This window comes from Pseudorca crassidens, chromosome 20 (assembly GCF_039906515.1).
Source record: "Pseudorca crassidens isolate mPseCra1 chromosome 20, mPseCra1.hap1, whole genome shotgun sequence".
Classification (NCBI taxonomy): Eukaryota; Metazoa; Chordata; class Mammalia; order Artiodactyla; family Delphinidae; genus Pseudorca; species Pseudorca crassidens.
The window spans coordinates 52,771,305-52,784,313 of record NC_090315.1 but is presented as its reverse complement, the minus strand read 5'-3'; the positions used below and the strand labels follow the sequence as shown (position 1 = coordinate 52,784,313).

General features: G+C 46.3%; 1 protein-coding gene and 1 long non-coding RNA gene across 2 annotated transcripts in view; one reads left to right on the top strand and one right to left on the bottom strand.

Annotated features, from left to right (window-relative positions):
* Positions 1-13,009, bottom strand: part of VAT1L (vesicle amine transport 1 like) — a 148,387-nt gene that overhangs the window by 35,795 nt on the left and 99,583 nt on the right. The window lies entirely within an intron of this gene.
* Positions 5,868-13,009, top strand: part of LOC137215338 (uncharacterized) — a 234,144-nt gene continuing 227,002 nt past the window's right edge. The window contains exon 1 of the long non-coding RNA XR_010939263.1: positions 5,868-6,008. This is a non-coding gene — a long non-coding RNA (uncharacterized lncRNA). The remainder of the gene's footprint in view (positions 6,009-13,009) is intronic.

Sequence of the window (13,009 nt, the reverse complement as noted above, 5' to 3'; positions counted from 1 at the left end):
AGATGATGCTTCCGGCTTTTTATGTTGTTTTAAAGATTTCTCAAAGGGCACTGTCTTGTGATCCAGCAATGACTCCCTAAGTCCACAATCTATTTTATTCTTTCAATTTCCTCTAGTTTCTCCTCTAGACTTTACATCATTCACAGTGATGGGGAAAAGACAAAATTGATTTTAGGAAGGGAAACTGTGAAAAATGGTATGGGTTAGTCTCATCTCCTGCTGAGTTCATTTTATTAAATGAAGCAGAGAAAACACCAGAACCTGGGAAGCTGAAATGGTCCATTTTTCTTAGATTAGTTCTGGGCAGAGAAGAGTAGCATTTACTGAATGAAGCGCTCTGCATATATGGACCCCTTTAATCCCCTCAACAAGCCTTTACATTAAGGGGTCTGAGCCTGACTTTCTCAAGAGCTCAAGCAACTTGGTCAAGTTCAAATAATAACTATTTGATAAAGCTGGGAGCAAATTCACACTTGTCAGATTCAAATAAACATAAGAGGCAGACAGTGCTGTAACCAGGGCTAGGACCAGGGTAAGTCAAGATTTAAGGAGGAACTCATGCTCAAGGCTGTATGTACATGAACCCGAGACAGAGTGACCATCTCCTTAACTTTTGCACCCTGAGTGCCTCATTGGCCCCACCCCAGCCCATCCACCGAGTTGTCAGCATTGACTGATGGTGGCGGGAGGAGCGCATGAGGGCAAATGGGCTACTAACCTAAGGACCTCCTATGGACTGGGCACTGTGCCAGGAGCTTTATGTACATAAAGGACCACCCATCCTCTCACAGGCCTTGGGATATTTACCTTCAGTGTAAGTGATTAGATAGAAACAACTGTATGTACCAGAATTCCTCTTCCAGCAAGAGGGCAATATATTTGCAAAGAAATCCTTTAATAAAAGAAAAGGGACAGAGAACGAGTTGGCCTTCTCCCTGGTCCAGAGCTTAGGTGTTTGCTGATACCAAGTCCAAAGGGGTAAAAACAAATTACTCTGCCAGCCAGAGGGAGAAGAATGTGACAGTCTCGGGAAGGAGGTTGAGGGGCGATGGAAAGAAGGGGGAATCAGGTGGTGGCTCAGAGGCTGAGGGTTCTTGCCCTTTGATATGATCCCTACCCCCAACCTCAGATGCCCCCAAATCGCAGGCAAATTTGCTAAAGTTCAAAATGCTTCCCCTGTGTGTGATGGGGCAGTGCGGGGGGTTGGCGGGCGTATTGTGGGACTCAGCGAAGGTGCTGAGTTGATGCCTGTGTGATCCCGGGTGAAACAAAGGCCCTGCCCATAGTCCCAAGGAAGACCACTGGATCCTAAGCCCCAGGAAGTAGCCAGTATTGAAGGAGGAGTTTCAGACTTTGCCAGACCACAGGGCTGGCTGGGGGTCTGAGTCAGTACAGCTGGTTACGGGGAAGAGGGGCCCCCAGCGGACATCTGTCTTATGTGCAAATGGAGACAATGAGGTTCAGAGAGGTTGAGTCAAGTGCTCAATACCCCACAGCTGGTCAGAGGGTGGGCGCCAGCCTCTGGTGTCAGTTTCTTAGCCGCATAAATGGACATCCTCACCCGTGCTGAGAAAAGGGAAGGTGGGAGGGGGGGCCAAACCAGGAGGGAGACATCAGGGTTGGTGGCGAGAGGGCCAGCTTGACCAACAAGCCCAGCTCAGGCCAGCATGTGGCCGCTAAGCTCAGAGTAGCTGCCCTGAACAGTTTTCTTCGCAGTCATTTTTTTTTTTTTTTCTCAGTGAATGCAGTGTGTTTTCAGAAGCTGCGTCCCCAACTTGGGTAGAATCTTAGAGCAAAAAGGAGCCTTGGGGCTTCCCTGGTGGCACAGTGGTTGAGAGTCTGCCTGCCGATGCAGGGGACACGGGTTCGTGCCCCGGTCTGGGAAGACCCCACATGCCGCGGAGTGGCTGGGCCCATGAGCCATGGCCGCTGAGCCTGCGCATCCGGAGCCTGTGCTCCGCAACGGGAGAGGCCACAACAGTGAGAGGTCCGCGTATTGCAAAAAAAACCCTTCCCATCCACCTCATTTTACACATCGGGACATTGAGGCCCAGAGGAGAAAGCCTTGTGACCAGGCAGGAAGCTGGCTTCTGAAAAATGCCAAAGGAATTCTACAGAACAGAGAGCAGAGAAGGCCTGGCAAGTGAGGAAGTCTGCTTGATTTTGATAAAATTAATCCTCCCAGGGAAAGGATTTGCAGACCTGATTCCGGGCCCCTGAGGTGCTCCTTTTGGTTGGTGCTCTCAGCCCCCCAGCCAGTCCCCGACTCCCTGCCGGCTGTGAGACTTCCAGCTGCCCCTTCACCACAGAACTGCCCTCTGGAAGCTGAGGTCCTGGGGGTCTTCAGGCCATGCTGCTGGGGGAAGGCATCGTGAGCTGGGGGAGCTTTCCAAAGCCCACAGCTGTGACAAGACAGTGCTGGCTTTGAGAGGCCACCAGGTCTGGTGCGGCGTTCTCAAGACTGAGCGCATGCAGAAATCACTCAAGATCCGAATTGATAGATCTGGGCGGGGGCCCGGGAATCTGCATTACAAAGCTCCCAGGAATTCCAACTCAGGTGGTTCACAGACCACACTTTGAAGGGCACTGGTACCGCGCAAACTGGATGGGCTGGGAGGCCGGATAAAGCTAGGTTGACATCCTGGCTCTGCCACAGGGCGTGAGCAAGGGGGCTTGGTCCCTCTGTGCTAAATTAGGCATCTACTACTGCTGCTGCTGCTTCCTCTTCACCTTTCCCTTCTCCGCCTCTTCCTCCCCCTCCCCCCCTCTTCATCTTTCTGATCCAACTGGAAATCCAAGTTTATTAAAAGAATTTCAACTACAGAAAGATAAAAGGCTGCTGATTGTGCTTAAGCTTCCTCACCCATCGCATGGGAAGTGTTTCTGGAAGTTGAATGAGAATTTCGAAAAAGTGCCTAACAGTGCCTGGCACACAGTAGGCACTTCATAAACGTGAACACCCTTCTCCCTCTTGGCCCCTATTTGAGAGACTGAATCCCTTCCTGCTTCTCCCACATAATGATGCTCCCTGCCGGCAGAGGCCACATCACCACCCTCTTGATGACACTCCCAGCTGTGACAAGCCTCCAGCAGCGCCTGTCTTTTCATCCTAAGGAATGAATCGCCTCTCATTCTGAGGCCAAGGCGGAAGAATGTTCCCTTGCAGCCATTAAAAAGCAGCGGCATTTCTAACAATGGCCCAGGCTCTCTTGGTTCAGTTGAAACCTGTCTAGCTCAGCTGCCTTGATGGAACTGGCCTTGGTAATTACTATAGTTCTGTGGCTCTGAGAAGCTCAGCTTGAAGACTGTGCCTTTTAATTCCCAGACATCATAAGAGCCATGTGTATTTCACATACACACACACACACACACACACTCTTATTCTTTTTAGCAAATACAGTGTTCCACACGCTTGAATTTTCTAGATAGTCACGACTTGTGTCAATAGACGCTAATCTAAAAAAAAAGGTTTCTCTAAAGTGTCCAGGATTCCCTAATTATTATTTATTCAGTTAGGATTTGAGGGGACTTAGAAAAATGCATATGCCTGAAAGTCTCAAAGTGATCAAATTAGGACAAAGGGAAAATATTAATACAGAGATAAAATTAAGTTGGGGTAAGATGAGCAGGTAAAAAACAGAGAAAAGGGCCTGTACAGGTTTACAGGACAGCCCACATCCAGCTCCCACAGACACTGTAAGATGGAAACATAATTCATTACAGGATTCATGGTCCCCAGAAGATCAGAGCCAACCAGTTTCTTAAGAAAAACACAGGTCTATCTCCCACTGGATGTATTTCTCCCATGTGTCCTCGTAAAGGGGAATCTGTGGAATGGATCAAGTTCTTCTAACACCCCTTTGAGATATACAGTGGAATTTCTTCTTATTGCGATATCTCTGGGTACAAGATAGGAAAGTGTTTTCGGGCTCTGACTTGCTCCAACCAGAGAAGAGTAGAAAGCCCGTCACCGCTTGCTTCCCTCCCAAGTCCCATGACACACATTATCACCTCTAAGTAATAGCCTTTCTTTTTTCTAAGATAAGATTTGGCCTCAGAATCCTTCCTAACACAGATTTTCAGGTAGCTACTGGCAACCCACTGAAATTGACATATAAAATAAAAATTTATTTGCCACTGCTGATCTAGAAGGATGGATATTTGTGTTAACTTCTGATGGATTCACTATGTGTGTGTATGTGTGTATACACACTATATATACATACTTTCATATATACACATATTATATACATGCAGTACATACAAAGAAGATACTCAGTCTTCTGAGGACCAAATACACACATTTGGATACAGTATGCAGTCATCTTAGAAGATACAATACAAGGCCATCATGATTATCAGGTAATGTGTTCAACTATAAGTCACTGGGGATTTTCAAGCACTAACGAGGTATCTGGAGTTACTTTGTTCTTACTATAAATGGCAGCTGTGTTTGGGGGAGAACTTTGGACCGCTTTTTGCAGGTCTACTCTGCTCTTTCCTGCCCCATTGCTGGGCTACTGGCTATCACTCTGGCAGTTAAGAGGACCTGCCTCCATCAGTTTCCTCCAGCTTTTCAAACTTCAGATCCCGCAATAGACCAAGATGTGTAGCGGTTAGAACTGTGTGAAAACTAAAAGTCCCCAGGAGGTGAACTAGGTCTTGCCTGATGAGGCATATGCTTTTGACACCTCTGTGTGGTCCCAACAGTGACCACTTTGCCCTTTCTTCTGGACTTACGGCTGTATCCAGATACGGTTGCTTTTTAGATAAATGACATATATTGAGCCTGCCTTAATAGTTCCAGGTACTTCTTGCTTTCTGAACTCTCGCTCTGCACGCCCAAGAGCCAAGGAGATTTCGCTAGTAAGGGGTATTTTCTAATGCCTTTCTCTTTCCCTGTCACAGTGGTCTTTCCTCTTTTTCACATGGAGGCTCACTTTAGCTCATGCTACCTAAGAGCTGTCACTTGAAGAAATGGGATCTGAGAAGGTGGTTCACACCCCCGCAAGAACACTCACGTAGCCCCACATCCTGTTCCCCACATCCCAGCCTGTGAAGCAGGGAACGGGGATGTTCTAGGGGGCCACATATCTGCACCTTGAATTAATTTTAAACTGCCTGCCTGGCAACGCCATTGCTGAACACTTCTCACCCCAGCTCCAGACTCTATTTCTGTTAATTAGAGAATGTTTTGTTGCAACTAATCAGCCCAGCATCCTTTCTAATCAAAACAACATTCTGGGGCTTCCCTGGTGGCGCAGTGCTTGAGAGTCCGCCTGCCGATGCAGGGGACACGGGTTCATGCCCCGGTTCGGGAAGATCCCACATGCCACGGAGCGGCTGGGCCTGTGAGCCACAGCCGCTGAGCCTGCGCGTCCGGAGCCTGTGCTCCGCAACGGGAGAGGCCACAACAGTGAGAGGCCCGCGTACCGAAGAAAAAACCAAAAAAAACAAAAAACAACATTCTGGTCTAGGTACAACACCCATCTCCGAAGGGCCTGGTTAGGTTTGCAAATCGGGAAGCACAGGCAGCTTTCTGTTTCCCTCTGTATACCCCGGTTGCAGGCAAAGCATCCTGACACACACACATTCATTCGTCTGGAAGTTCTAAGAAGACTTTTCGCTAGTGGCTGGTTGGTTTCAGTGCTCTTTCCCATCCCCATTGGCACAGCCTGTACTGTGAAAGGAGATATGGATACCTCAGCATCGTTTATCTAGCCAAGTGTCTCTTAAATAAACAAGAAGGTAGATAGGAACTTAAATTTAAACTAATAGCCATGCTAGACACACACACACACATAAACACACACACACAACCACACACAGAGCGAGAGAGTGAGAGAGCACATACTTATTGCATTGAGCAAACATTCACTGGGAGCCTGTCCTGGGCCAGATATTCTCCTATAAATTCGAACCCAGAGACGACTAAAGGAAGATTCCTGCTCCAAGAAGCTCAAAGTTGGAGACAAGCAAAGTGGGAATTATGTAGAGTGTGGTGAGAGGTAAGACAGAGGAAACCCAGGGGGTCCTGGGAGCATGGTGCTGGGATGGTTGGCTCTTGTTGGGGAGCAAACAAGGAAGGTTCCCTGGAGGAGGTGATGTTCGGTTTGCGTCTGAAAGAATTCCTGATAGAACAGGATTTTCTTTCTCTTCTTGTGCCCTTCCTCCTTACCCCTCCTTATCTACAGTGGTGTGTGTGTGTGTGTGTGTGTGTGTTGTGGGTGGTGTGGCCTCTGCATAAGAGAGTAGAAAGAAACAGGCACCTTATTAGAATAGTAACATGTTGAAGTTGTATTCTGGGGAGGGTGTCAATGTCAGTAAGAGGAAATGTGGATGACCCTTTTGTAGGGTGTGCAAGGCAACATGCCTCTTTGACAACTCAGCAGGGTGGAGACTTGGGTGATATGCAGAGCTGCTACTCCAGGATGGAGCCAGGGCCCTGTAGGGTATCAGGGGAGGATAATGACCCAGGAGACTGTGGGGTGGACAGAAGACAAGGAAGCACTGGAGGTCATACCAAGTAGACCATTTACGGAATGAAAGTTCAAGGCACCTTGTTCGCCGTCCTGTGGGAGGCACACTTACGGTCAGCTTGGGAGGGTGGACACACGTCCTCCCCATTTTAAGCCTGTATTTTCAGGGATGGAACTGGATGTTGAGAAACAATCGGAAGAGGAGGTTTTCCATCCTCCCCACAGCTCCGGTCGCCCAAGTGCACCATGGGTAGCACCTAAACTCCCAGCAGGCATCTGGCCCTGACATTCTCGTGTTGGCCACAGGAGAGCGGGGATCAAGGGGACAGAGGCAGGGAGACAAGTGGCCAATGAAGTGGTCTATCTGAGGGAAAATGGCAGGTGGGATGATAGCAGTGGCGGTAGGAGTGAAGAGAAAGTACTAGATTCAAGAGAAGTATAGAGGGAAGAATGGACCAAATACATGTTTGCATAGGTGTCTGCGGAGATGGAAAGATTTCCCCCATGGCCACTTGTGTGGATGGTAGTACCATTAACTGGGATACAATGAGAAAAACATTTCCAAGTGTCTGAATCAGCAACAAGCTTCCTGGACTCACTGTATCACCTTTTCCTGGTCTCTGAGACAACATAGAATAAACAGCTTGCTGGGCCAGCTGCTGTGGGCTCAGCGAGAGAACCTTCCAGCTTCTTCAGCCAATTAGCGAATTCCTTAATGCTTCCACTTTGCATCCCCGAAACTCCCCGTTCACATGCTTACTGGGCCATGAAATTCTTCAAAGTGTGTCTTTTTGATCGAAAAGATTCAGGCTTCTGTCTCTGCTCTTTATTTATTTCCCTGCCTTGTTGGGTGGCAAATAATTGATCATCTCCTAGGATGATGGGAAGGGGTTGCCTGTTGATCTAGAACTTCAGGGTCTGGCTTCAGTTGATTTCCATTCCTGCAGCTCCCCCAAGTATGAAAATGGGATGTCTGGGAATTCAGAATCCTTACAACCCACATGTCTCCCACTCAAAGGCAGAACAAATCACATACCTTCCTCATTACTCCTTTGTGTACTTCTGTAATAATGTCTCCTAAATTCCAAGAAATCCATTGGAACCAAAAAAGCAAGGCAGCAGAGTAGAAAGACCCTTAGATTAGAGAAAAAGGATCCGAATCCGCCTCCAGCCTATAGCAATCTTTCTGAGCCTCAGTTTTCTCATATCTAGCCTTATAAACTGCCTATTAATGGAAACTGCAAACAAAGCAAAACATAAAGAAAACACGGTTAAGTCTCTGAGCTGGATTGAAAAGTGCCCTCTTTGCAATGCAATGATTTCAAGTTGAACAGGGGTCTTTGGGACTGCCTTGGGATGAATTTCATTATCACTGTTAAATCTGCAGTGGGACCCACCCGAGTTCCTTTAGCAATTTTTATTATCCAATATTACAGATGATACGGTTAAAGGAAATATTTTAATCTAAGGTAATACCTCTGAAATTATGAAGCACAGATAGGCCTTTCCCCATAATAGCTGCATCTTAGCGCTCAAGATGATCTACCCCTCCCTTTTTCATCTCATTCAATTTTTCTCCCCTTCTGATTCCGCCTCCCAGCTTAACACTTCCTAGAAGATGAGCCTGGATTTCCTCTAACCACTTCCTTTATTTCCCTCTCATCCTCCTTCCAAATTGGCCCTCAGTTAATGAAGTGAGGCTTCCAAGGCGACTCTCTGAGAGTTGGGTTATTTTTCCGAGGCTCCATTAGGCCAAGGAGACAAATTACTCCAGATTATCTCTTATCTAAATCCTTCAAGTGCTGGTAGATGAATAATAAACTTTGGTTCACTGAAGTAATACACAGAGATGATTTTTTATCAAAACAGCGTCTGTTAGAACTGCTGCTGCCCAGCTCTTAACGGTGATGACTAATGTCACCAGAAATGCCATCACCACGAATCAGAGGGCGCTCTCTGCAGAGGACGCCCACAACGAAGTGGAGAAATGGCAGGGGTCACCTTGAAGATATGCCTGCCTTTAAAAACAAAGAACAAAATTCAATATGTCATAAGAAGCATCCCTGTAGGCATAGGTTAAAAAAAGGCAAACCTCTGCTAAAGGAGTTTTTCTTATTTCTTTCTTTGAAATTTCTACATGTGAAAACAATATTAAAATACCAATTTACAAACCTCCCTAACATGTATCTTTAAGCCTCAGAACAACCTTATGGTGAACATAGGAATATACCCATTTCACAGATGAGGAGGAGACAAGACCCTTCTGAGTTTCATAGACAGCAGCTAAGTGGCACCGAGTAAACTCTGATCTTCTGAACCCAAGCCCCTTCCGTGTTTCTCTGTACCGTGTTGTAGGAGTCACAGGGACCCTAACATAAGGAAAGTTCTTGGAGAGGCAGCATTTCCAAAATGCATCTTTGCTCAAAGACCCACAGTGAATCCCTATTGCTGGGTTCACCAAACCCAAACTGACTTCCGGGGTAGCAGACGCTGTGGCTGCACTGCTCTCGGCCCCTCATCCTTACTGATCCCACAGTGATGCTGGCCCATTTCTCTGTCCGAAGGCTTTCTCTCGCTGGTACTGCCGCACAGAGGGCCAGAAGTGCCAGAGTATTAATGTCACCCACCCTCGGAACAGCTTTCAGCTAACAACGTTGGGAGTTGATGCTAAAATATTCCAATCCCCTCGTCCCTCGGGGGGATGACTGAGGTGGGCGTTTCCTATTACCTGGCAAAGTTCCCCCTGGGGTCAACCTCCACCCACCCACCGGTGTTGCTGGCTCGATATGGCACCATGCAGTGACTGGCTTTCCTTTCTGCTCTTGCTTTCCCACCTCTCCCACTGGCTGTTCTAGATCCCAAAGAAATATCTTGCTCTTGATCCCCTGTCTCAGGGTCTGCTTATGGCTTAAGAGGCCCTCCATTGGCTGCATCTCATCTTTTCCACCCCCACTTGCTATTACTTCTCTGTCTGCTCGTCCACTCCCAGGGGCTTGGTCTTGCAATTGACAAAGTGATGAAACACCACCACCATGTTCTTCCACCTCCAAGCCTTTGTTCACACTGTTCTCACCCCTGCTCTGCACTCTCATCTTCTGTACGTCCTTCAAGGTGTTGCTCAAGTCCAGCTCCTCTGAGAAGTTGTCCCTGTTGACTCAGGCCTTTTGAGACACTGCCCAACGTTAAACAATGTACTCCTCTGTCATGTATCTTCTTGTCCCCTAATCCTTCTTTCATCCATGCCATTGTTCTAACCACTAAATAGACTTTAAGTTCCTCTGTAGGAACTTGCTCGCAGCTAGTGGTGTGCTGGTAAATGTTTAACAACCAACTCTGAAAAAAACGCATGCCTATATCTACATATATACGTTTATTATAAACTTTACTGACATAAAGAATGTGTAGTCCCCAGTTTTTAAGTGATAATAAAAATGATTATTTATAAAATAATAATAAAAGTGATAAATAAAATATGCATTACTCTTTGTTTATGAAGTCCATATAGTGAATTAAGTCCCATAGAACGCGTTCATTGATTTTTGCCCACCTATGGTGGCCTATCTGTAGCCAACCTGTGGCCACAATTCAGTCAGGATTTGACAAATTGAGTTGTACCTTAATCCAGTTACTCGCTACCCAATATATTTGTTATTGATCCTGATATGTGATTGATCTCTGATTAATCTCTAAACTGTTTCTCACCCTCATACAAACTTGTGCTCAATTGTCTGTAACCTCCTTCTGATTCAGCACGAGACATGACACATTTTAAAAGTTTAATCTGGATTATTCACATTTCCTCCATTCCTTTCTTAAGTTTGGACAATCAACAAAATGACAACTCAAGCTCTGATTTCTGTGGTGTAAATACTCCAACCAGGGCTGACTTTCAAGCTACACAAGTGATGTCACTGCAGGCAGTTAGGAAGCGATGCGTGCAGCGCAGCACCGTGGAGTACTTTCCCTGCACAGAAAAAACAAGTGCAAATAACCCCGAGAGCACTGACAGTCGAATGTAGTAAAATTACGAAGTGATGAGTTTCAAGTGTTTATTACCTTTGTCTACAATAGAATTTTTTTAATTGTAAGTTTATATACTTTAATATTTCATATAATGGTTTCGTTGATTGACCGGCTCACAGAATTCCTGAACATTTAACAGTAGGCTTTTGTGAGCTGGTGGGAGCCAGCCCCAGCACACCACTGCAACTATTTTGTAATTCAGATTGTCGAGTGTGGTCTGGGTGGCAGTCAAAGCTCTCTGAATACTTGCTGTGTGAGTGAGTGGCTTTAGCTTTCTAAAGGACAGATGACCAAAGAGCTTGAGAAAATGAGGCCACCATCAGACATTTCCTCAGTAAATGTTGCTGAACTGCTCAGGGCACCAAGCCAGAGGAGGGGAGGGTCTTGTCCCTGAGCTGATATTGGGGAGAAGGGTCAAGTAGTGGAAGCTGCCCATCACCTCTTGGTTCCTTCCTTCTTATAACCAAGTATCTTGGCTGATTAGCCGTGGATTCCCCAATCTTCTCCACAGAGACACCGGGCTAACCAGAGGTATTGTATTCTGAGACTGAGGTTATGTTTCTGGCAGTTAATAAACTGGCATTCTGGTTTGGACATCGGTCTTATTGGGTGGGTCAGGCTGGGTTAGACACTGGCTGGCCATTGCAAACCAGTTCTGGGGTCCTGTCCCATTGGATGATAGTAAACGAGCGCATGTAATAGTTACAAGCAAGGCTTTGGAGTCAGACTGTTTGGGTTCAGATGCCAACGATTAGCGATGTGCCCCTGGGAAAGTTACTCAATTTCTCTAAGACTGTTTCATCATCTATAACATGGGGACAGTCATTGCACCTTATAATCTTGTAAGGATTCAATGTGAAATTGCACGTAAAGCTCTTTGCACAATGTCTTGCAGATAGTATGTACTCAAATAATGTAAAATGATGATAATAATAGCAGTAATAGCCTAACAACTTTGGGAAATAGAAGTTCAACTAGTATTAATGAGGTTTCTTTAATGCAGGACTCCTAAAAGTCCTCAGGATCTCAGAATGCTTAGGGTATTCCTAAGAAGTGATACTGCATGCTCAGTTTCCAAAACCACTAGTGTTTGCATTTGTGAAACTCCCTGAGATGCCCGTGTTTAACTTTTTCTGGAAATCTTTGAAATGTCCCTTCAGGAGAAAAGAGCAGCTGCTGTTCCTCATCTTTTCGTTTTCCCTTTCCTTGAAGCAGAATTCTTATTCATGCCTGCATCTCAGATACAGGGAGAAGAATGGAGATTTAGGGACCCTTGTTTTTCCTATGGGAAGAATTCATATGTTTGCGAAGAATATTCCAACTCAAACTGAATTTCACCTTAATGGTCCTTCTTGGTTTCCAAAAGACATCAGAAGAGGAATCTCCTAGGTCTGCCCTCTCCAGCAACTGGGTTGTTGACATATTCTTTTTTTTTTTTTTTTTTTTTTGCGGTACGCGGGCCTCTCACTGCTGTGGCCTCTCCCGTTGCGGAGCACAGGCTCCGGATGCGCAGACCCAGCGGCCATGGCTCACGGGCCCAACCACTCCGCGGCAAGTGGGATCCTCCCCGACCGGGGCACAAACCCATGTCCTCTGCATCGGCAGGTGGGCTCTCAACCACTGCGCCACCAGGGAAGCCCTGTTGACATATTCTTGATGTGGTTTCCAGTTGTATTCTTCCAAGAGCCTGAGGTGTTCCTGTAAGTGCCGCTCTCAGGAGGAAGGAGGGGAGGGTGAGCGGAGGCCTGGGCTGATGGGCAGAAGCAGCAGGCAGGCATGGAAAGATGCAGAGTCCCGGTGATGTGGGTTCAAATCCATCTCCTCCACTACACAAGCAGATGTGTAATCTTAGGCAAGTCGCTGACTCTTTCTAAGCCTTTGTCTCCTGAACTGCCAAAGCTGGACTGGTTGTGAGTAGATTGCATGAGAAAATACAGGTGGAGTGCCCAATACTTAGTAGCTCAAGAAGTCTTTACAATTCTTTCTCGAAGAGAAGCGAGAAAAAGAAGCACAGAAGGAGGTAAGGATTGGAGGTAATAGGCAATTTCAGAATGAACTGTCATCACCTAGTTTAAAAAAAATCCTCTAAAAAGAAGTGATTGTCTTAGTTTTCATGTCTTACTGTGTGACCTTGGACAAGTTACTTTACCTCCTCTGTGCCTCATTTTCCTTCCTGTGGAATAGTGATAAGTAATACCATCTACTTCCTGTGGTTATTGGGAGGATGAAATGAGGTACAGAGCACATAAAGAGCTTAGGATGGCGCCCAGTTTGTAGTATAGGCTCAAAGTGTGTTCATCATCATCATCATCATTATTATATATTATTATTATTTTTTAAATGTTTGTTTTATTTATTTTTTGGCTGCGTTGGGTCTTACTTGCGGCATGCAGGGTCTTCTTTGAGGTGTGCGGGATCTTTCGCTGTGGCGCAGGTTCTTTGTTGTGGCATGCGGGCTTCTCTCTAGTTGTGCTGTGTGGGTTTTCTCTCTCTAGTTGTGGTGCAGG